Source organism: Mus caroli, unplaced genomic scaffold, assembly GCF_978045245.1.
Source record: "Mus caroli unplaced genomic scaffold, Mus_caroli_1 scaffold_19, whole genome shotgun sequence".
Taxonomy (NCBI): Eukaryota; Metazoa; Chordata; class Mammalia; order Rodentia; family Muridae; genus Mus; species Mus caroli.
The window spans coordinates 24,163,027-24,188,387 of NW_028227274.1; the positions used below are offsets into that span (position 1 = coordinate 24,163,027).

Genomic DNA, 25,361 nt, shown 5'->3' on the forward strand with positions numbered 1-25,361 from the left:
CTGGCAGTGACTATGGTCTTCATCTGAAATGAGCTGCATTAAGAAAGTACACTACTCTACCTTATGAGACCATCTCATGCAGAGAAATTGCTAAGCATGCAGAAACCTTTTGCAGTATTTTCCCCATCAGCTATTGCTCACATTCACAGACAGACAACCTAGTTAAGATAGTGTCTGGGCAGCAGGGGCTGGGGAGTTTGGCTGGGTGTGGTATGGGGACAGATTTCCTAAGTCCTTGTCTGTAGTTGTTTTGCATGAAGTAAATTAACCACTTTTGTTAAAATGCTGGTTAACCAAATAAAACTTCTCTCCTAAAGAAACCTCAGGGGGCTTCTGAGGAGTAACCTGTGTGTTTTCTTTCATGATGCTCTCTAGCTTGCTGTGTCTTACAGTCTCTTAATTACCTTCACTACTTACAAGTTGAAAGTCATATTCTGTTATAACTGACAAAGGGTGACTGTTAATGATGTTATCCCTATAAGACTTACCTGTTTCTCTCTCTCTTCCTCTCTTTCTCTCTCTCTCTCTCTCTCTCTCTCTCTTTCTCAATTATTTATGGTAGACTGTACTTCCAAGTTATCTTTGCTACAAATAATTGTCTAGCACAATAAGAAATGGTCAGACTTGAAGTCATACACATAATATGAACACTAAAAGTACTGAGCTCTGTGTGTCTGTGTGTGTGTGTGAGTGAAACAAAGAAAAAAAAGAGACCCTGAATTTGACAAAAAATAAGAAATGATCATGAAAGGGGTTGGAATGAAGAAGATGGGAAACAATATGATTATATATTTTTTTTTGTTTTTTTTTGTTTTTTTTTGTTTTTGTTTTTGTTTTGATGATTATATTTTAATTAAAACAATTGCTATGTTCTATATTGCTAAAGACTTATTTTCGATAGTTTCAATAGAGGTTCCACTTCTGATATATTGAAGCAGTATTTTATTCTGTCTTTACAGATGGGAAATATCATTGCTTTTACTTTCTACAATATCTTCTTTAAGATTAACGCTTAACTTTTTTTATTTATAATATCTGAGAATCTACCTTTACATAAGATACTAGAAAGAAACTTGATTAAATGAAACATTGCTAAATCTATTTTCTTTTAATATTTCAAGGTTTTCTTTTGTAACATATATAAGAATGGTCTCATTAAGCTCAGGCCAAATTGGCAATATTGGAAAGACTCATGGTATATAAGAAGATTTTAATCTTCAAGCAAAAGGACAGTAACACAGCCGGACAGTGGTGGCACATGCCTTTAATCCCAGCATTTGGGAGGCAGAGGCAGGCAGATTTCTGAGTTCCAGGCTAGCTTGGTCTACAAAGTAAGTTCCAGTATAGCCAGGGCTACACAGAGAAACCCAGTTTCAAAAAAACCCAAAAGAGAGAAAGAAAGAAAGAGAGAGAAAGAAAGAAAGAAAGAAAGAAAGAAAGAAAGAAAGAAAGAAAGAAAGAAAGAAAGAGAGAAAGAAAGAAAGAGAAAGAAAGAAGAAAGAAGAACCAAACCAAAAAAAAAAAAAAAAAAAAAGGACAGTAATGCAGAGGTTATAAACTGAATTATGCACTTAAGAGAAGGAGACATAAATGAGGCAAGGTAGGTGGAAAATGCAGGTAAATGTCTGACAGTGCACTAATTTGTAAACTGAGAAACAGAGGTGTTTGTGGAGTCTTCTGACCATTGAGAACACACTCCATTCCCTCCACTGAGGTAAACCACACAGGGAATTCACAGATATGCCATTTGGTTTGACTCTGAGGATGGATGTCATGGCCTGGAGCATAGGGGGCATTTCAGCAGGGGAAACAGACTGAGTCAATAAAAGCAAGAAGACAGAAGACACATGATAGTGTTGAGGAGTTTTAAGAAGTTCTGTTTGAGTGAAGCAGTGTTCTCAGCATTGAGCTTTGTAGAACCAGTCCTAAGAATCTGTCTTAGGTCAGGATGTGAAAGGGATGAATTATTGAAAGAGTTGTATTGTATTTTACAGGTGGGGATATCTATGAAACAGTAAAGGAGCACTCATGTCTCAGAAGCATGTCTGATGAAGAGATTGTTCATATGAAGCCATCAAAAGGTAGTGGAGTATACGTTTATCAAAGAAAAAGAAGGACATAGAAGTTTTTTTTTTTAATTAATCTTGGATTCTTTTTTTTTTTTTTTTTTGAGACAGGGTTTCTCTGTGTAGCCCTGGCTGTCCTGGAACTCACTCTATAGACCAGGCTGGCCTTGAACTCAGAAATCCATCTGCCTCTGCCTCCCAAGTGCTGGGATTAAAGGTGTGCACCACCACCGCTCGGCTTTTTTTTTTTTTTTTTTTTGGATTCTTAAATAAATAAATAAATAAATAAATAAATAAATAAATAAATAAATCTTGGATTCATTTACTTTAACCAGGGTGATGGTTATTAATTAATAGCACTTTTTGATATGAAAACTTTATTGTTATGCCACTGTATCTAATATGTACATTCTGCTTTTCTTTTAGTTCTAATGTTATATATTTAAATATAACATTTTAGAAAGCTTGTTTAAGTGTAAGTAATGTCTTGGGGTTGATGATGTCAGAAACATCAAGAATATCTCAGAATTTTCCAAGGCAATTGGTTCCTGTCATAAGAAAAGAAAACATCATCCAATGAAGGTGAACTGATTGGAAATGATGCCTACAAATGAGCACATTTAAATGAAACTGATACCATACTACCAGCTAGATTGCTTATGAGAATTAGATAATACTCTTTTTAATTATTATATGATAGGGTGTAGAAGATGAGTAAGAGAAAGATCTTAATGTTACAATGGAGAATTCTGTCATCAGATGCTATGGCATGGTGGCTAGAAAGACAACTAGCAGTTAAGACTACTGCTCGTTCAGAAATCTCATGTTTAGTCTTCTATACCAAGTTTAATCCAGTTCTAATTGATCTGATGTGATGTATGTGTGTGTGTATACACAACAAGTCACATACATAAAATACAATGAAACAAAAGAGAACATAATAAAAGTATATAATATGAAGATAAGTGGCTTTTGACTCACAAAGTTTACTCTGAGGCTGAGGCCAGACTCTTCTTCATCGTTATGCCATACTAGTAATTCATAATCACCTTGTATGATTTCAGAGGGAACACTTGGTAGGACATGAAGAGGAAAAAGAAACAAGAAAACAACCAAGAATGATGAAAGATTTATCATCTTCTCCCAAATTAATACACTATTATTTTCTAATCAGTTTTATTGATATTGGTATTCATTTGAATGTATTGGAAGATGGTATTTGCATGAAATTATCTTACAGCATCATAAACTTGAGGATAATCAATATTCAGAATGCTATAGGGAAAAAATAGGTAGAAAGAAAGACCAGTTGATTTGCATTAGCCTTGAGATTTCACAGAAACATGATACTTGCACTGAATTTTAAAGTGTAAATTGTGTTTACTCTATGGACAAAGGCAAGGTATGAGGTACTTTTTTCATAAAGTATTGAGACATATTTTCATAAAGATGGATGTCAGCCATGGAAGAATGGTGCTAAGGCTGGTAGAAAATAGAATAAACAGGTAGAGTTGTGCTCTGGCAATCCGTGGCTGCCAACCAAGTATTGGAAATGTTTCTTTGGATATCATAACGTACCACTGAATATTTAAACAACTGTGGCATATGAACACAAATGTGATACAGAACAAGGACTATTACACCAGATTATAGGAAATATGAACACTAACACTGTAAGTGGAGTCGCATCTTCAGCCGGTAAGATCTTCTCTCATGTCAGTTCCTTTACTTGAAGAGAACAACAAAATGTATCCATTCACAAAAATAAAATGAGATGATAGTCCTGAGCTACATAGTATTCAAGTTAGAAGTCACAAATATCTCCAGAATATTGCTGACATTTATAGAATAATAATCCTACATACTAATTTTGATTCGTTTTTAAAATATACGTTCTATGTGACAGACACTGTATCATACAATAATAATTGTTTAGTTAGTTAGACAAAATTTCTGCCACCAGACAGATACGGTTCCACAGAGCAAGCAAGCAAGTAAATAAATAAATAAATACAGTCTTCAAAACAGAATAATAAGTGCTGCACCTACAATGAAAGATATCCTAAGTGCTACACATCCTTTCTCTTAGCAGTTGCTTTTTGGAGTAAGTACCTGAAAAGGATAATTGTTGAAAGAAGTGTTATCTTAAAAGCTTGATGATAATAATAGTTGAACTAGCAAAAACGTAACACATGCTACTTTTTAAAATAAATAAATAAATAAATAAATAAATAAATATGCCTTGGGGGGCTTGACAATTAGCATTTTGATTTCTTGAAGTTCTTGAAGCAAAACTTCCCAAATTAAAATGCCTGCTGTTGATTTTTGAGACCCCTTCTTTGTGATTTGTTCATGGACAATTATACATGTATCTTCCCAAGGCCCATTGCCTGTGTACACTTATTCTCTGGTATTTTTCCGCTATTCTGAGGTCCCTCCTTTTGGATTAGCACCTTGCCTTTGTGAACCTGTTTAACCTTACTCACCTGTTTAAATAAACAATATTAAAATACTGCCAGGATGTGGGTTAGAGCTTTAACAAATGAGCTCCCATGGGGGATAATTAAGTTAATAATAAATGGATTAATATATTCTTTTCATTTTAAGTTTTGTTTCATTAAATCTTATTTAAGTTACTGGATAGATAGAATGATAATTTAACACAGGTATAGGTGTTAATGTGTAGCAAAACTTTATGTGTAATAATTCCTAGAATTTTCTTTTTCTAGATTGCAAGTTTCTTTAGAAACTGATATCTAATGTATCCTCAGCCCTAAAGCAAACTGTGATGGGAGACTGGTTAGGGCAAGGGATGAATCATGACTTTCTTGTGAGCCATCACTTCAAGCTTCAATGGTGTATGCAAAGCACTGGTCCTAACCACCAGTGCCATTCAGTAGAAGAGGGAGTCACAGAATAAGGCTCCATGCTGCCCCTGGGAGTAATAAAAGCATGCACAGTGAAGTAGTGAGGCATCCTTAAGATTTAATGTTTCCGAATTAAAGAAACTCAGCAAAGGATGCTAACAGATTCAGTGTGTGGCACATGCACAGGTCTAATACTTGCTTTCTTTTCTTTAGCACATGACACAACTACATAGCCTCCCAGGGACAACGAAATAAGCATCACAAGAGACCCAGACCACAGAGATTTATGAGGCACTATAGTCACTGCTGGGGGAGGGCAGGGCAGTGCTTTAGCTTAAGATGTTTAAAACCTGGCTGCAAGAGAAGCAGGGAATTGCACCTCAGGGAACAATTCCCTGCCAGGTTCTAGGGATGGAAAAATGACTTAATGGCACTTTCACTGTCTCAACTTTGTGATTTTTTTTCCTGGTAAGCAGGTATCTCTGTAATTCCCTTTGTAAATAGACTCATAAGATAGAGATATGCCTTTCTCTTCCTTGGCTTGTATAAATCATCTTTGCTGCTTTTGGCTCACAGAGTTAGAAAATCATTGCTGAGGGATGAAATAAACCAGGTAGGCTAAACTAAACATAATTTCTTTGCGTAAAATCCTGGCTAAATCAAGTCCAGCTCAGGGGCTCAGCAATGACTTAGGAACTATGAATTCAGTTCATACAGTCAAAATATTGGTAGGACCTTCCATAGTAATTTAAACAATTCCTGGTATTAGGTATAAGTGAAACACGTGTAGGTGGAAGCACAAAATTATACGAGAGGAGCCGAGCCCTCTTAGGTTCCTGGGCATTTAACATCAGTCTGTCTTACCAACATTATATCTTGAACCATGAGTTCTCAGCAAGAATATCTTTCAGTCCCCCAACTCGACAAAAGAAAACAAAACAAACAAACAAAAAAACCAACCAAAAAAACAAAAAACAAAAAACAAAAAAACCAAAATAAGTAGATATCAGCTACAGGTTCTCAGGGTTTCTCATCTTGGGGTTTGCTAAAATTTAACATAAATCCTATCTCAGTAAGAGAAGACAAAACACACAACTACAAAATCCAGATCTTTCTAGGTAAAGAGGCTAAGACAATTTATGCATTATTTTGAATTCCAATGAAATGAAGCAGATGACTACTATTTGCACTGCCTTGCCTTGTGCACTGACCTTTTACGTGCATCTACGTGTCTCTAGTGAGAACAGGATGGTGGAGACAAGGAGAAGGTCTTATAGATTATACTATCAACCCTTCACGATGCAATTGTCTTTCCATCTAATCTAAACACTCTAGATCTATAAAGATTCAATCTTGCTTTTTTTTTTTTAATTTTCATTTACTTGTTTGTTTGTTTTTTTGTAGTTGGTTTTGGTTTTTTTTTTCCTTTTGGGCTTTTTTATAGCTGGCATAAAACTGACACTGTGCTAGGTTATAGATATTCAAGCATGTCTGCTTGCATAAACATACCGTAGGTTACCAAAGCTCTAGTGCTGTCGTAAAAATATCAGTCAAGAAAATCTTGTATCATATGAAACCGTGTATTGATATAGCTAGCATGAATTAATGTATGTACTCCAGGATGAATTTACCATTAGGAAAACAAGGAATATAATGCACCCTCAAAGCAGGTCAAAGGTCATAAAGAAGAAATATAATCTATTCATCAGGTAGTATCAATACAGAATTTAAGATTTTCAGAGTGTTTCTCCCTGTTCCAAAATGTTCCACTGTTAATGGTAGAGTGGTCCATCCTGGGGCAGTGCTTGGAGGTGAAGAAATCTATAAGCATGGTTTCCTATAACGTGTTTGGGGAAGACTCTGATTCATTCATTCTCTCTCTCTGTGTGTCTCTGTCTCTGTCTCTGTCTCTCTCTCTGTCTCTCTCAGGAGGGATAAGTGTTTGCTTAACTCTAGCACCTTGCCACAGAATGTTTTTCTACCTCATCATAAGTTCATTCAAAGCAAAATGAACAATGGAATATGGATTACAAATTCCAAAATTATGAAAGCAAGCAAATATTTTGTTTATAGGTATGTGCTATGGTGATGAAACACTGGCCAACATAGTGTTCCAAAAATGAAAGTATCACTTAAAGATTATAGGACTCTCTACTTCAAAAGCAGTAAATTGAAAACAATTATCTGAACTTTCCAATGGACTACAATAATATTTATGAATATAGAATACATGAAGAATTCTAAAGCTCTTTTATAAATTAACAAGTTATTAGAACTCAGCACAAATTTGTCAATAATAGTCAAAGCAAGAAAACAAGAAATATGTAAACATTAATTTAAAAAGCTGAAACAACTCTATTTACATTTTATGTGGGTTGTAATAATATGTATATATTCATGCATGCATGTGTATGAGGGTGTGTGCATGTACGTGTGTGTGTGTGTGTATGTGTGTGTGTGTGTGTGTGTTTGTGACACTCCTATGACTCTGAGTAAAAATACAGGATGCCATGAGAGCATTTATTCTCCTGAATCATCAGTGACATTAAGTAGATTTCAAAAAATGTTCCAAGAACTTAAAGTTAATACAAACTATGCAATATGTCTTCAAAAAGTCTATTCAGAAGTCACTCATTGATCCAGGGAAGCAGGTAGGCTTACATCAGATTCTTATTTTTCCCTCTTTTCCTCCAAGGCCAATTCCCTGTCATTTCCTTAGCTTTGTGGCACACCACCTGCTTCAGCCTCCAATCCAGTGATCCTGCCCAGTGCTCATCTTCACTGGATCACACAGAACTTCCCCTCCTAATGTCCCTCCTTCCCACTCATTGTTTTAACCAAGTCCCCATCTTGAGTGGGCATTTCCTGGGAACACACAGTCCACTCCAACCATGAAAGCTGGTATGCTTTACCTGATTTATTTTATTTACCTCCCTTCATTCCTCCAATATTAATCCCCCAGTCTCATTCCTAGCTCTGTAGAAAACCAACAACTACACTGTCTCCTCACTCTCTATTCCTATCTCTAGAGTAGAAAGAAGTTCGTGAAGGAATACACTGCTCTCTTATTTCTTGTGGACTCCCTCAGGTCCCCCATTACTAGTCCATTTCCATTCCTGTCAGCTCCAAATACAGCTTTTGAAGGGGACTTCAGTGACAACACCTATCAGGAACTCAGAAGAATTTTCTACTGGGCAACATAGAGACGCACACTCCTAAGAACCAGAGAGCAAACAGAAAGCAAGGAACAAAACTCTTATAAATTACAATCTTCCCAACCCCAGATGCCTAGATGGCAGCTAAAAACAAAATGAGTAACAGTCAGGAAAATATGTCTTCATTAGAAACCAGAAACTCTATCATAGCAGGTCGTGAATATTGGTGCAGTAACTGAAAAGAAAGTAAAATACAATAAAAGCCTTTGTGAATACGATAGAGGTCCTTAAAAGGGAAATGGGTGAATTCCATAATAAAATCTATAGAAATATAACCTGTAGAACAAAATGAATAAAACACTTCAAAACATGAAACTAGATGTAGAATCAATAAAGAAAACTCAAACAATAAATTCTGGAAAGAAAAAAAATTAACATCTCAAACAAGAACCTCAGAGACAAACCTCATCAAAAGAATCGAACAGGTTGAAGTATCTCAGACACTGAAGACACAATACAAGAAATAGCATTGGAAATGTAAATGAAATAAATACCTCATTAAAAAGCCTATATGGAAATGGATACCTCAGTTGAAGAAAATGTTAAATCTAAGAAATTCCTGACACAAAACTTCCCAAAAATCTGGAACACTTTGAAAAGACCAAATGTAAGCACAATAGGAACAAAGGAAGGAGAAGAAACCCTGATCACAGCCACAAAAAATATTCCCAACCAAATCATGGAAAAAAAATTCCCTAACCTAAAGATGATACATATCAAGATACAAGAAATATACAGAATTCTTACAAGACTGGACCATAAAAAAAATCTCCTCAGCAATTAATAAAACACTAAACATACAAAAAAAAAAAAGATACCTGCAGGGGAAAAAGAACAGGTGACATATAAAAGCAGACATATTGAAATTAAACATGACTTCTCAATAGAGACTCTAAATAAAAGAAAGACCTGAACAGGTGTTCTACAGATGATGGTGCAGACTACTAGAGCCAGCAAAACTGTCAATCACTATGTCAGAAAGTAAAACATTCTATTGTATAACCAAACTTAAGCAATATTTATTTTCAAATATAGGGGTACAGAAGACACTGAAGGAAAACTCCAATCTAAAGAGGTTAACTACACCCAAGAAAACAGAAAACAAACGGAATAAATCATCCTGCACTCTAGATAAACACACACACACACACACACACACACTTCTGTTTCTTTATTAAGAAGCCAAAAATACTCACCGGACAAAATACTCAGGATCCTCAACAAATGGTGCTGGCCAAACAAGATGGCTAGATTTAGAAAAGTCCAAATAGATCTGTACTTTTCACACTACACAAAACTCAACTCCAAGTAGGTTAAAACTTTCCCATAAAACCAGATACACTGAAACTGATAGAAGAGAAAGTGGGGAATAGCCTTGAGCCATTGTCTTAGGGGAAAAAAAAACAACTTTCTGAAAAGAGCATTAGCACAGGTACTAAAAGCAACAATTAATAAAGGGGACCAATGAAACTGGCTGTGTTCTGCAAAACAAAGGACACAATCAAGAAGCAGCCTATGAAATGGGAAAATTTTTACCAACTATACATCTGACAGGGAGCTAATAGTGAAATCTACAAAGAACATATAACAATATATATCAAAAAACAAGCCTCCAAATAACCCAATTAAAAATTGGGATGCATGATGAGAGCCTGATATAGCTGTCTCCTGAGAGACTTTGCCAGTGTCTAACAAATACAGAAGTGGACACTCACAGCCATCCATTGGATGGACCACAGGGTCCCCAATGAAGGAATTAAAGAAAGTAACTAAGGAACTGAAGGATTTTGCAGCTCCATAGGAGGAACAACAATATGAAATAACCAGTACCCCCAGAGCTCCCTGGAACTAAACAACCAACCAGAGAAAACACATGGTGGGACTCATGGCTCTAGCTAAATATGTAGCAGAGGATGGCCTAGTTGGTCATCAATGGGAGGAGAGGCCCTCGGTCCTATTAAGGTTCTATGCCCCAGTATAGAGGAATGCCAGGGCCAGGATGCAGGAATGGGTGGGTTGATGAGCAGGGGGAGGGGGAGGTGATAGGGGGCTTTTAGAGGGGAAACCAGGAAAGGGGATAACATTTGAAATGTAAATAAAGAAAAATATCTAATAAAAAATTGGGATACATATCTAGATGAAGATTTCTCAAAAATGAAAAAATGCTACATAAAGTGAAATTGCTGAGATACACTTAAATGTTCAATATTCTTAATCATTAGGACAATACAGATCGAACTACTATGAGATTACATTTTAACATTTGCCAGAATAGCTAGGATCAATAAAACCTATGACAGCATATGCTAGCAAGGATGTGAATAAGGAGAAAACTCATCCAGTGTTGGTGGGATCACAAAACTGTATAGCCTGCATGCAAATCAGTATGGTAGTTCCTCCGGAATATGGGAATTCATCTTGCTCAAGATCCATATGTAAAAGTGTACTTCATCCTATTACAGGGACACATTTTCAGTAGTGTGCATTGCTGCTATATTCAAAATATACATAAATTGGAAAAAATATAGATGTCCCTGATGACACACATAGATAAAGAAAATGTGGTAATTTACACAAAGACATATTGCTCAGTCATTGAATAAATTTTCAAACAGCCAGGTTGTTGCCAAGACTATAGTTTACTCTCTACAAACTGATGGCTGAAGGCAACATCTATACAAATTTTTGAATATAGAGAAGTATAACTAGTGCCTACATAAAGCCTTATCCCTGCATGTTAATAGTTATAGATTAGGAAGGTATTCTTCAAGTTACTAAAGAAAATATGAAAAACTACAAGCCAGCCACAATTAGATCTACAATAATGTCCTTCCTGCAAGTTATGTTAGGGCAATGGTTGTACTAAGTTTGTGGGAATAAACAATAACTATTTGATTTGAATTAAGGCTCAGTTCATGAGAGAGGACCCATACCTATCATTGCTTGGGTGACCATGAACCTGAGAAAAGAGAGCCCATAGACCAAGGGTAAAGGCAATATTGCTGTACTAAAAATAAAGGGCCAATGAAACTCCTCTTATTGGCATCCTGGCATAATCATAGATCACTGCCTTGATCAGCCATCATTGGAGAAGCTTCCTTATTTGATGGGAACAAATACAAAGTCCTACACCAAGGCAGAGACTTAGAGACTATAGACTATTCAGCCCTAAATAGAATGTTTCCAAAAATTTCTTCCTCTTAGGTTTCAGGGAACCCTGCAGAAGAAGAGGCAGAAAGAGTGTGAGAGCCACAGAGACTGAGGACACAGTGAAAACAAGGTTCTTGTTCTAAATCATCAGGATCAAATCACAATAAACTCATAGAGACTGAGGCAGCATGCATAAGGCCTACACAGGTCTGTACCTGACCTTCTGTTTACATATATGGCTTCCAGTTTAGTGTTTTCAGAGTGTGGAGACAAGTGGGTCTCTGTGTCTTTAACCTTCTCCTGGGCTCTTTTCCTTATGTTTGTTTTGTTTGATTCCAGTGCGTTAGGTTTTTTAATTTTTATTTTTTTAAAAGTCACTACGTTAAGTAATGTCATATTTGGCATTGTCTCTTTAGACCATAAAAATCATATTGTCAAAATAGAAAAAATACAAAATTACGATTCATGTTTCTCAGGAAATACAAGTACCATTAACATGTAACTTAAATATAAACATTTTAATTTTTAAAATAGAACAAATTATTAAAATAGGCTAATAAGTTTCGCATAACTACAGAAAAGAAATTCAGAGAATAAACATCAATAAATTTTTCCACTAAAAATTGAAAGTAAGATTATTTCACAAAAATATGTGACATAGATTTATAAACATTTTGAATGTGCAGTTGTCACGAGATGAACATGCTTGCAATATAGAACTTGTTTTCTAATGAAGAGAAAAAGTAATATGTAAATTTGAATATGTAGCTGAATAGATCAATCTTCAAAGATATTAAAGAATCAATCATATCGGTACATAATAATTTAACGAAGAATTTGTGCTTTATTTTGTTTGTATATATGCTTATGCATTAGTGTATGGTTTTGTATGAGTGTTCATGTGTCTACCTATGTAACTGTGAGTCTGTCAATACAAAACATGGTGTAGAGCCTTGGGTATATCTCCATTGTATTTATAGAAAATGTAAACTTCCAAAACAGCCTGTACATTTGCTTTTTTCTTGTAAAATATTTTGTGTGTTCATGTTAGTATATGTGTTTGTGTCTTTTGAAGATCACAGCTTAAATTCTCATAAGTATGCAGTCTTTAGAATCATTGGAATCATAAATGTTCTCTCTGTTCTGTACCATTTATCTATTATTTTTTAAAAATACATTGTGGGAAATGTGCATATATAATAACTGTGCACTTGCATATTTGGATGTGCATATATACGCATATATAATTGCTTTAATAATGTATTTATGGACAACAATTAAAGTTATAATATCTTCTTTGTAGAATGTTCTGAGTCCCCCTTTCTAAACTACCCTTTCCCTCCCAGTACTTTGGGCATCAAAGACTTACTTGTAATATAAGGCATAATATCATCTACAATTCATTCCCAAACAGCCCTCAGTCTCTATGTAAACTCTAAACGTAGCCCTCATACATTTTGTACTATTGCTAAAGGAAGTAGAAATTGCTATATAAGTCAGTCTTCACTGATCAAGAACTACCTATACATAGTCTATGCATAGGATAAATAATTCAGTGTTTTTAGCTTTGGCCCAAAGAACATAGTTTGCTACATTGAATCCAAAACCCAGAATAAAGCCAGAGAACATTGCTAAGGAATAGCCTCAGCTTGGAGAGGGGTTCAGAGAAAGGGGTGTTTGGGAGATGTAAAAGTCCATCTCGAAGTCAAATCATATGGTACAAGCTATCTGCCCATGTTCTTTAGTTTCTTAAAGCTTTTTATTTTTTCCAAAAGAAATTTTTTTAATTTTATTTTTTTATTAGGTATTTATTTCATTTACATTTCCAATGCAATCCCAAAAGTCCCCCACCTGCTCCCCCACCCACTCCACCACCCACCCACTCCCACTTCTTGGTCCTGTCATTCCCCTGTACTGAGGCAGATAAAGTTGGCAAGTCCAATGGGCCTCTCTTTCCAGTGATGGCCGACTAGGCCATCTTTTGATACAAATGCAGCTAGAGTCAAGAGCTCTGGGGTACTGGTTAGTTCATAATAATGTTCCACCTATGGGGTTGCAGTTCCCATTAGCTCCTTGGGTACTTTCTCTAGCTCCTCCATTGGGGGTCCTGTGATCCATCCAATAGCTGACTGTGAGCATCCACTTCTGTGTTTGCTAGGCCCCAGCATAGTCTCACAAGAGACAGCTCTATCTGGGTCATTTCAGCAAAATCTTGCTAGTGTATGCAATGGTGTCAGTGTTTGGAGGCTGATTATGGGATGGATCCCTGGATATGGCAGTCTCTAGATGGTCCATCCTTTCCTCTCAGCTCCATACTGTATCTCTGTAACACCTTCCATGGGTGTTTTGTTCCCAATTCTAAGAAGGGGCAAAGTGTCCACACTTTCATCTTCATTCTTCTTGAGTTTCATGAGTTTAGCAAATTGTATCTTATATCTTGGGTTTCCTAAGTTTCTGGGCTAATATCCAGTTATCAGTGAGTACATATTGTGTGAGTTCTTTTGTGATTGGGTTACCTTACTCAGGATGATGCCCTCTAGGTCCATCCATTTGCCTAGGAATTTCATAAATTCATTATTTTTAATAGCTGAGTAGTACTCCATTTTATTATATATTTTCTTCATTTACATTTCAGATGCTATCCAAAAAGTCCCCTATACCCTCCCCCTGCCCTGCACCCAACCAACCCACTCCTGCTTCCTGGCCCTGGCATTGCTCTGTACTGGGGCATATAATCCTCACAAGACCAAGGGCCTCTCCTCCCAATGATGGCTGACTAGACCATATTCTGCTACATATGCAGCTAGAGACACGAGCTCTGGGGGTACTGGTTAGTTCATATTGTTGTTCCACCTATAGGGTTGCAGACCCCTTCAGTTCCTTGGGTACTTTCTCTAGCTCCTTCATTGGGGGCCCTGTATTCCATCCAATAGATGACTGTGAGCATCTACTTCTGTATTTGCCAGGCACTGGCATAGCCTCACAAGAAACACCTATATGGGGTCCTATCAGCAATATCTTGCTGGCATATGAAATAGTGTCTGACTTTGGTGGCTGTTTATGTGATCAATCCCCAGGTAGGGCAGTTTCTGGATGGTCTGTCCTTCTGCCTCAGCTCCAAACTTTGTCTCTGTAACTCCTTCCATGGGTATTTTGTTCCACATTTTAAGGAGGAACGAAGTATCCTTACTTTGGTATTCCTTCTTCTTGAGTTTCATGTTTTTTGCAAATTGTATCTTGGGTACTATAAGTTTCTGGGCTAATATCCACTTATCAGTGAATGCATATCATATGAGTTCTTATGTTATTGGGTTACCTCACACAGGGTGATATCCTCCAGATCCATCCATTTGCCTAAGAATTTTATAAATTCATTGTTTTTAATAGCTGAGTAGTACTCTATTGAGGAATACCGAATGGCTGAGAAGCCCCTGAAAAAAAATGTTCAATATCCTTAATCATCAGGGAAATGCAAATCAAAACAATACTGAGATTCCACCTCACACCAGTCAGATCAAAAATTCAGGTGACAGTAGATACTGGCGAGGCTGTGGTGAAAGAGGAGCACTCCTCCATTGCTGGTGGGATTGCAAGTTGGTACAACCACTTGGAAATTAGTCTGGCAGTTCCTCAGAAAATTGGACATAGTACTACTGGAAGATCCATCAATACTTCTCCTGGGCATATACCCAGAAGATGTTTCAACTTGTAATAAGGACACATGCTCCACTCTGTTCATAGCAGCCTTATTAATGATAGCCAGAAACTGGAAAGAACCCAGATGTCCCTCAACAGAGGAATGGATACAAAAATGTCTACCTACATTCTATTCAAGACAGTTTTCCAGACAGAGAGAGAGAGAGAGAGAGAGAGAGAGAGAGAGAGAGAGAGAGAGAGAGAGATCTTACAGGTCAAAAGCCCAGTCATTTATTTATATATATGAATTCAGTCATTACCCCAGACTCCCTTTTGATTATCCCATGAAACAGCATCCCATAACCCCAGCCTCTTGATTCTTAGGGAGACAAAAAGCACATATTTTAACATAGCTTATGAATTAAAAAAAAATCTGCCTGCCTTTGTAAGCACAGACAATCAACAAGCTGGGTAGGATCCAGTTGTGAGATTAGTATTTCCACCATGTCTGGGCCCAGCCTAGTTCTGTCACAGGCAGACCTTGAACTCAGAAATTTGCCTGCCTTTGTGTTTTTCTTACAAGCTCGTTCACAGTGCAACTGCCTCTGGTTTTTGAGGTTTACGATGCTACCTGTAAAATTCATAATGCATCCTTATATTTTGTAGAGTTGAGAAATTATATATTCCATGAGTCATATTTTCAGAGTTCTTTCCAATAGCCTTAAGGGCTGTCCTGAAGTTATCAGCATTTAACATTTTGCTGAGACATTAGCTACAAGTTTGTCTCCCAGGACTCATGCTGTCTCTGATTATCAGATTCATTAACTTTAGCAGAGAGGAAATTCCTCAATGGAGGAGCATGAAAATATGTACATATTATACAAAAAAGCCTGTGTCCACAGCAACCATCAATATATGTGGAGGCCTACACCCTGCTGACTCTGTTCCAGGAGTGAGAGCCATGTGAAGATGACCTTTAGATGACCTGGCCAGACTCAGTAGAACACACACTTCTAGACATTAAGAGTTCATTAAAATGTTTCAGTGTTAATTCCTTTTAACACCAGAAGAGAGGAACAAATGTCAACAGGAGCACTGATGTTCAGCCTTATACATGGCTTGAATTATATTGGCTCTCATAGCAATGTAATTATAAAATCAATGTTCTTTAAATTGTGGAAGGGTAGTCTGGAGTACCATTAGAGTGCTACACAGTTCTGGGTAATTTATAGTTGGAGTGAACAACAGGCTTTCAGATTGTTTGTTTCATCTATATGATAGCAAAAAGATACCAACTCTTCCAGAAAGCTTCATAGCTACACCAAGAATGGCACAGCCAATTCTCTTGTTGTCTGAGAACAGCTTTGGAATCCTTCTCTGAATTACGTCTAAGAGTCATAAAAACTCTTCTCTACCATAATGTTTCCTGTAAAATTACAAAAATTAGAGAATAGTTTATGAAGACCAAGGTTGGTTTGCAGGTTCTCCAGGTTGCCCATTGTTGTTCTCAAAATCTTCTGGGAGTTTTTGAGAAATATAAAGAAAATATGCTGTTTAGATTTAAGGAGTGCAGATTTTTAAAAAATATTTGGAAATGTATATGTCCTTACTTAAAGCAGGTTTTTGATAATTCATATTCTACAACCTATAGAATAAGACAAAATTCATCTAGAACTGCACTCAACACAATCAACACATTACTCATAATCAAAGGCTGCTCACCACAACAAACCTAATTATATCACTAACATGATACATATTGGGCCCAAAAGTAGGTTATACAAGCCTGCTCAGCCTAAAGAGAACATTAAAGAACCAGGATATCAGCTGTCTTACTTAAACAATTATATGGATTAATATCTTTTGAAGAGGAAATTGAGAGTCAGTACCATGGACCTATAGATGAAAGAAGCCAAATGCTTCTGCTGTATTTCAGTAAGTGTGTATACTAATGGTTAGAATGTCCTTTAATGGTAAAACTTTCTTGAAGTGACAATTAGATCCTTTCCACTGTATCAGGAACTAAGGTGCTGGGTGCTCTCTCAGTTTTCATACATAGCCATGAACAAAAACTGTAATATCAAAAGCCCTTGCTTTATTATACCATCCAGAGAATGTGAGTTTTGGTCAGTCACTCACTTTCCAGGGAAGGATTCATGGGGTCTAGGGAAGAAGTTTCCTAAGAGTTGATCCACCATGCAAAGGAGTCAGCTTAACCTGGTCATGCTTCCTACTGGACATTGATCAAAATAATCAATTATCTGGAATATAGAACCCAATTAGCTACCATGTGTCTTTCGGGCCCTCACACAATCTCTTTACCTCCCTTGAGTAGACTACATTTTGCTTTTATTAGCTTGCTAATAAAACTTGTACTTAAACTGAATTTCTATGTTTATTTATTTCCATCAAGAGGACAAGAATCAAGGTAGAACTTTTACTTAGCAGATTTTTGTCCATTCTGTATGATTCCATAGAGAAGTTTGGTTCAGCTGCCAAAAGCCAGATATCAAAAGTAGACTAGTAAAATGGTTTATCTATCAAAGACTACAGCTCAGAGCTAAAAGGACAGGAGTTAGGTTCCCAAATACCAGAAAAATTCAAGAATAGACCTTTTGTGTGGAATGTATCCATACGAAATGAGACCTTAAAAGTTGTCCAATAAGAATTTTACATTTTGTTCCAAAGTGACCTGTATGAATTCCTACTAACTACACAGTAGGCCTTGAAGTAAACTGTGAACCAGGATCATGATAACAAAGAAAAAAGCAAAAGAAAGAGAGAGAGAGAGAGAGAGAGAGAGAGAGAGAGAGAGAGAGAGAGAGAGAGAGAGAGAGAGAAAGGCAGAGGAAAGGGCAGGGCAGGGCAGGGCAGGAAAATCTGCTAAAGCTCCTTTCAAAAGCATTGTAGCAGGAGGCCTCTATTAAGCCTCAAACTACTGTCTTGCACCAGATTTATAAAAGACAACTGAGGCACCACGTGAGGGAGGAGAGGGAGCAGGAGGTAAATGACAAATCTCAGGGCTTCTCTAAGCAAAACATATGTGTACAAAAAAATAAGAAAGCATTAAGCCAGTGCCATTTTTTTTTCTTAAGAATAAACCTAAGCAGACGCTGAAATGGCAGTGGCATTGGTGGCTTGAACGTCCCCTACTGCTTTCTGTTAAGGCTGAAAGAAGGAGAAGAAAAGCTCCATGAGAGACTTCAATTTCATTATGTTCCCCGCAGTCGAAAAGCAAGGGTAAGTGGCGTTAGGGTCTTTAAAGAAATCTGAACAGTCGTAGCTGCTTCCAGAGTGTTTACTTTGAACGGGGGAACATGTATTTTTCTCCACATGAAAACAAAAACAGTAAAAGCCATCCTTTGCGAGTCTAAGTACACAGATCTGAGAAGAGGGGATGCAGGATGTAGGCCAGCAAGTATCCACTCTAGTTCGGCTTCTCCTTGGGAGGATAGTGTGCCATGAGGAGACCCTACCTGCTAAACAAACACCTGCTGTGTTTCACACCAGCTCCCAGGTTGCTCCTAAAAAACTTAGAATGTGTGTGCCTCTGATTTTAATTCACCTACTTAAAGTGCGTGTCTGATAATCTCTTTTGAATTCTTGCTCAGGCTTTATAGTTTTTATTTATCATATAATGCAGTTTCCACATGTAGTTTACAATGCATGTTGTAAATCTCAGCGACATTAGGTTCTGTGTATCCCACTGTATTTACTGAGTAACACTATGAGGAGAGGTGGGTGTACCACAAGACTAGACTAGATGAACGAATAAATGAATGAGAACAAATATATTAAAAATTGTGACATGAATTAGTTTTTGACACTAATTTCTTGTCCATTAAGTCTTAAGGAGAGGTTTGCGGGTCTCCTTGTTGTGAAAATGAAGAATCACTTGGGGAAATCTCTTGTCTCTTCCATTTTCTAGAATACTAGGAGTGCTGCTCCAGACTGGGGGAACTTTTATGGTGTCTGGGGAATAAGACCAGAATATATACTAAACACATCTCAGTCTTTATTGCAATTTGTCAACAGAGGATGTTGTGGACAGAATTCATGAGTATCTTTAGAAGCACTTACTAACCTGGAGTTTCACATCTGCATGTATAACAGGAAATACAATTATTATTTAGTGTATGGGAAATCCTAGATGCTGTGGGGTCTGATGGCAGTAAAATAAAGCATGGAGGAGGCATGAGAATGAGCATGTATGGTCCTCTGAAAAGCATTTCATCCACTCTAATGTGTAGGGATGGAGAATATTTCTGATGAGGCTAGAATGTGCTGTCCCTATCCCTCATTGGACAACATTCTCTATCGGTTGAAGTATCCCAAGACAAACTATCCTGACAATTTGGAGAAAACCATAGGCTTTGTGATTAGAACAGTAATATGTAGATTGTTAAGATTGTAACAACTGCTTTTTGGATTTCTAGTTATTCTTACTTACAGTAGAGGATTAAAAAGTATCTTGCACATGCATGTTCTCAATCTTCTGTGTTTACACGAACAACTGTCTTCATTCATGTACTCATCCATCAGGTGTGCTATCAATGTAAAAATGGCATTAATGTAAAATAGAGTTAAAACTTAGAGCTACAACAGTCCATAAAATCATCACCTGTATTTGTGAAAAATGCCTTGAAAGTGATATAGCAGAGTTATAGTCATTCTGTGTGAGAGAGAATCTGAATATTGACAGGTGACATGGATTGTTATCTCTACCTGTCCTAACCACTTGCTGGTTTTATGCAGGCTACGAAGATGCCTAGACAAAGGTCTGCCTTTCAATATTATCAGAGTTCTGAAGACGATGAAGTTATTTTGAAGTACAGCAGAAATCTAATACCTTTCTCAGGCATTTCTGAAATGTGTGTGGCCATACAAATGGAGATTCAAGAAGGTCTCTTCAAGGAAAAGGTTAAGTAGGAAAAAAAAAAAAGCAAAAAAGTTCAGAAATAGAAAAGCACAGAGTGTTTTGAGAAAGAAATAAATAAATCAAGAGTAGAAACTGAACAGGCAACAAGGTGAAGTAAAGGCAAAATGACTGACATTCAGTCTCCAGGAAATATTTATGAAATGAATACAAAGTTAATGTGAGGCCAGGACAGAAAGACATGAGAGTATGGACCAGGTATAGGCTTTTCTGGTCAGTACAGGGCAGCCTGGCATACCTAGGAAACTATGGATTTGAAAGCAGATTTAGAATACCCCCAAAAGGAATAATAATAATAATAAACCTGGATTGAAGATAGAAGTTTGCTTCACAAACATGGTGATGGTGAGAGCAAAGAACTCAGACAATGAAGTGTTTCCTTACATGTAGCTACAACCTTAATCGTGTAAGGAGACGCAGACAGATAACCAAGCACACTGTGCAGCTGCCTACTACAGGACCATGCCTGCTCATCCAAAATGCCAATTATATCCTCCCCGCAGGAGAGAAGAATATCACACACTGGCTACTTTTCATTTCCCCATTAATTTTAATTACTAAAATTGAATGTATTATTCTACGTTTAAAATTTCATATTATGAATTCCTGCTGAGAATCCTTCCGAACAGCATTTTAAACAATTGAGTATTTCAAGTCTTTGTTAAAACAGAGGTAGGCAAGACAGAACACTGCATTTCTTGCAAACCTGCATTTAATATGCATTGCCGTTATGCTCCCAACCTCATGGGGAAAAGACAGCCTTTGAAACCCCAAAGAAATACTTGGGGAGATTTTGTTCTGGAGAAAGACAAGGCTTCTCCAGGAACACAGTTGAATGGAAATACTAGCCATCCCTGCCAGCTTTGTAACCCTCCCCAGATTTGTGACATGTTAGCGTGTTTCTAAACCAATATTTTGGATGGTTCCCACAGTCAGCATTAGGGAAATATGGAGCACCACCCTTTTCCTGTTTCTGAACACCTTGTCCAGTTTCACAGATTTCCTCAGCACAGACAGGAAATACAAAGCACATGTCCTGGTAGTCACACCAAGGAAGCCTCCATTTGCATAGCCTTCATAATTCAATTTAATTTTTTTTTTGTCAAGAGTCCTGAATGCCTCGTGTTTGCTTTAATCAGAATGTTGACATTTACACTGAAGCCAATTTCTCTTTTTCTCCTCCGTGTTTTGTTTAACCACGACAAGTGACAGCAAACTGGAAAGAACAGACTTTTTAAATTGGCTCCCTGCCCAGAATGCATCATTTCTCCTGAAGCTCTTTCCCTTTCAATGCATTGCAAGAGGAAATGTGAAAACACCCTTCCAACATGAGAGTGAGGTGTTACTGCTTTTAGATAAAGATTTGTGTTGTATTTTAAAACTAGATTGCTGTACAGTTTCAAGCTATTAGCAACAACCTATTACACTGCAGCTCTGGGTCCTCAGGGAGATATGCTTAGTGTATTTCAGTAATTCACGCCAAATAGAATACTACATGAGAAAATATCTAATGTCAAAAGTATCGGCGTCCTGAAAGCAGCAGGAAGCAAGGAGCAAGCATGGCTTCACTCACCAGGTAACTCAAATGTTTTCTCTCATCTTTCCAGGTTATGCCCCAAATGGTGGAGGGGAAGTCCTATCAGCAAAATCAGCATGCAGGTACCGTATCTATCATTCAGAAAACAGTCTCCCCACTTCACCAGAACAGTCAATTGCTGGGTTCCACATTTGATCTTTGGTATTTTCATGAGACTGAAACTTTGTATTTGAATTCAAATTTGCATAAATATCAGTTGTAATCATTTGAATTAAGAGTTTGACCATGTTTATAAGAAACTTGGACAAAACTGCTTGAAATAAAAGATACGTCTCCTCATGGAATTTAATTTGCCTCAACAGAGGGAGAGCAAAGGGAAAATACAGGTATTGATATCATAGATTTTATACATTGAAATCATAGATTCATCTGCTAGACATTTCCAGAAATCACAGAGGCTCCACTCTACCCACAGGAAGAAACCCCATCCATAAGCCTTTGCAATATGACTTCCCTTGTCAATTGCTGGAGAGACAAAACGTGTCTATGTATTGGGTAGGTAACTCTTCCAGGCTTTCTTACGGCCTACCTGAGCTGGGATCCAACAGAAGAGCCCTCAAAAAATACATTCATGGTGAAAACCAGTCACCTCAACAGGAATGTTTCAAATTCTGAATTATGATTTATTACCAAGAACTCAACTTAATTGCTTATTAAATGTCATTTTGTTCACTGAGAAAGCACAGACCTAAAAATAACACTTTAGACTTTATTAACTAAGTTTTCTTTGTGCAGTGTTTTAGTCATAGTGGGGTGTGTATGTGTGTGTGTGTGTATGTGTGTGTGTGTGTGTTTGAATTTTCTAAATACACAGGCTTTATTTCTCACTGAGAATGAACAAAAAGAGAATAATTGCTAATTCAGTAGATTTGGTTGAGACTGTCCCCACTTGTTTCCTTTTTGTTAAAATAAAGAAGCTGAAACAATGTAAGCAATGAAATATACCTTGCATGTCTACTTGGATTGGCATATCAACCTCCACTCTTTGCCACTTGTTAGAAATGCAAACATGCTTGAGGATAGGGGTAGTGATGCAATCCTAACCAACAAAGTGGTTAGAAAATTCCACTATTGCCACCTGCAAGCTCCAGACTAAACAAGCTGAGGCAGGCTGCTTGGGGCAAGTTCAGTGGCAACTAGGAACACACAGCAAAACTCAAAAGCAAAGCAACCAATCCACTAAGTAAACACAATCTCTTGGAAAAGAAAGTCATGTTATCAGTTGCTACAGGGGGATCCATCAATGTATTTGGCTGAGAATAAATAAGACACAATTCATTTACCAACTAGGGCTTTCGAAAGTGATTTCTAATAGAAGATGATATGCTTTTTTTTCTTGGAGTGGTTTCCAGACATAATGACACATTTTCTCACACTTGGATACCAAAAGCACTGAATCAATGTGTGGCGAGGCTCATGTCTCTGGAGGCTCTAGGAACCTTTAGCTTCTGAGATTTCTGAATGTCCTTCACAGTTCTTAAATTTTAGACATCACTAAAGACTGTTCCAATGCATGTGTGGAACTGTGAAAGGCAGCCTGGCTTCTGGTTGACCTAGGTTTGAAACCCCGGTGACCCCGCAGGTGACCCTGCAAGGAACAGTAGGTGTTTTGCCATGCTCCTGGACAACAGGTCTCTGATACAAGGTTGTAGCTCTCCATAGATTGATGGCCATCAATCATGTAAGGGCAACACTCCAAGTGCCAACAGGTAGAGGATATGACCACAGATCAAGTAGCCTCAAGACAGATCCCCATTTTAATAAGGTACCTAAAGGTCTGAAGGGATTAGCCAATTAAGCTCTCCTTTCCAGACACTCCTTCCTGCAAAAGGTGTTTAACCTCAGGCCAGCCCTGAGAAAAGGGTACCCGGTATGGTTTTATTCATCACAACTCTCCTTCATAACAATAAATGCTTTAAAACCAATTGAGGAAAATACGTAATAAAAAAACAAAAACAAAACAAAAACAAAAAAAACATGGACTGACTCTTTTCATCAGGATCCACCAATGGAACGGGCACTTTTCTAAAGAGGCATGTATAGTCTCTCACAAAAGACCTCTCAGAGCTCCCAGCCATTGCCTCCATCAAGCCAAGCCAACCACTGAACAAGTCAAGGACTCTTTCCACCCCATGAGAGCCAACTGGAGCACTGCTTGCTCTCTTTCCCCCTTCAGCATTGGGATAGATCCACCCTGCTCTCTGTTTTCAGCTCTCCCAGTGGTGTCTGGCTGCCCAAGAGTCTGAGAACCTGATGGTTCCAGTCTCCTTGCATGCCTGTGGACCTCCCCCGATCCCGCACCACCCAGAGCTGGCTCTGACAGTCCCTGGGAACCTCAGACTTTGCTTGCCCACTCCTGGAGCTGGGTCCTGCAGCTTTTCATGGCAGACACCAGCCAGGTTCAGTCATGGGGTAAGTGGAGTCAAAACATCCTGCATCCTGCCTCCCCAAGTGGCCTAAACCCTGTGGCAGATGCAGTCCATCTTTTAACTCATATGCATGCATGTATACATGTAGAGACTAAAGGGTAACCTAGGGTGCCAACCTTTAGAACTCTACTTTGGTTTTGTGACTAATTGGACTTATTAAGTAAAGTAGAAAGGCAGCCCAATGAGCCCTAAGGAAACCCTATTCTCAACCCTCGAAGCTTTGAGATTATAAATGCACACCCCTTGTCCAGTGTTTCTTTTTCTAATGTATGTTTTGAGGATTGAACATAGGTCTTCATATTTTTATGCTCAACACTTTAGTGAGTGATTTTTTGCACCCCAGCCTTATCATGATATTTTTATAAATATAAAAGTTATTGTAATAGATGGTTGCATATTAGACTAAATTTGAATAGACTTTCAGGCAAAGTTAATTTCTCTAGTATCAGAGATTAGAGATGGAACATAATTGGGGGTGGGGAGACATAATTAACCCTTGAAAAAGGTGTTGTTTGAAATTATTTTATTACACCAAGATACAGGGAAAAATGAGAAGAAAAAAATGTGTCTTAACAAAAAACAAAAACCAAATTGTTGCATATTAAATCCATATCTCAGATCATGAAAACAAAATATTCTAGGAAAGGATATTTTGATGGTTATTTCTCATTGTGAACTTCGCTGGATTTAGAATCACCATGGAAACACATCTCTGTTCTGAGTATTCCTTTAAGCATAGTTCTAGAAAGGTTAAATTGAGAAGGAAAATGGACTTTCTGTGTATGGGGGTGGGGTGGTGCACCATTTCATGAGGTGAATAAAAGAGAAAAGGGGGTGGTGTCTGGTGTCTTTCTTCTACCTGCCCTTGGGTGTCAAGTGACAACTGCTCATGCTCTTGCTCCCAGGCCTTCCTTCCCAACCAGAATGAATCTACTGTCAAACTGGAAGGCAAGACAGAGCCCCCTCCTTAAATTGCTCCTGTTATATATAATTTCAACATCATCACATTTCATGTCATTCAGGTGTATATAATTTTCCCTATAATGAATTATTTTTTACTCAGACAATACAATTTTATTTCTTCCCTCTTCTAGGGCCTTGGATTTTAAGATCAAGGTGTCAAGTGGTTGGCAAGTTTGATGGAAATTTCATCTTCTTCCTCTTCCTCATTTCTTTCTTGATCTCCTTTACACTTGTCCATGTAATTTAGTTAGCGCATAAAATGACTGCCTTCTGTGATGGTTTGTATATGCTTGGCGCAGGGAGTGGCTCTATTAGGTAAGGCCCTGTTGGACTAGGTGTGTAACTGTGGTCATGGGCTTAACATCCTCACCCTACTGCCTGGATGCCACTAGCAGACTTCAGATGAAGATGTAGAACTCTCAGCTTGTCCTGCACCATGACTACCTAGATGCTGCCATGCTCCCACCTCTATGATAATGGACTGAACCTCTGAACCTGTAAG

General features: G+C 37.7%; 1 long non-coding RNA gene across 1 annotated transcript; it reads left to right on the forward strand.

The window, feature by feature from the left end:
* Positions 1 to 1,997: 1,997 nt before the first annotated feature.
* On the forward strand, positions 1,998 to 25,361 carry LOC115029856 (uncharacterized). Its single transcript, XR_003835412.2, has 3 exons — positions 1,998 to 2,081; positions 21,478 to 21,529; positions 24,991 to 25,361. It is a non-coding gene; the product is annotated as an uncharacterized LOC115029856 (long non-coding RNA).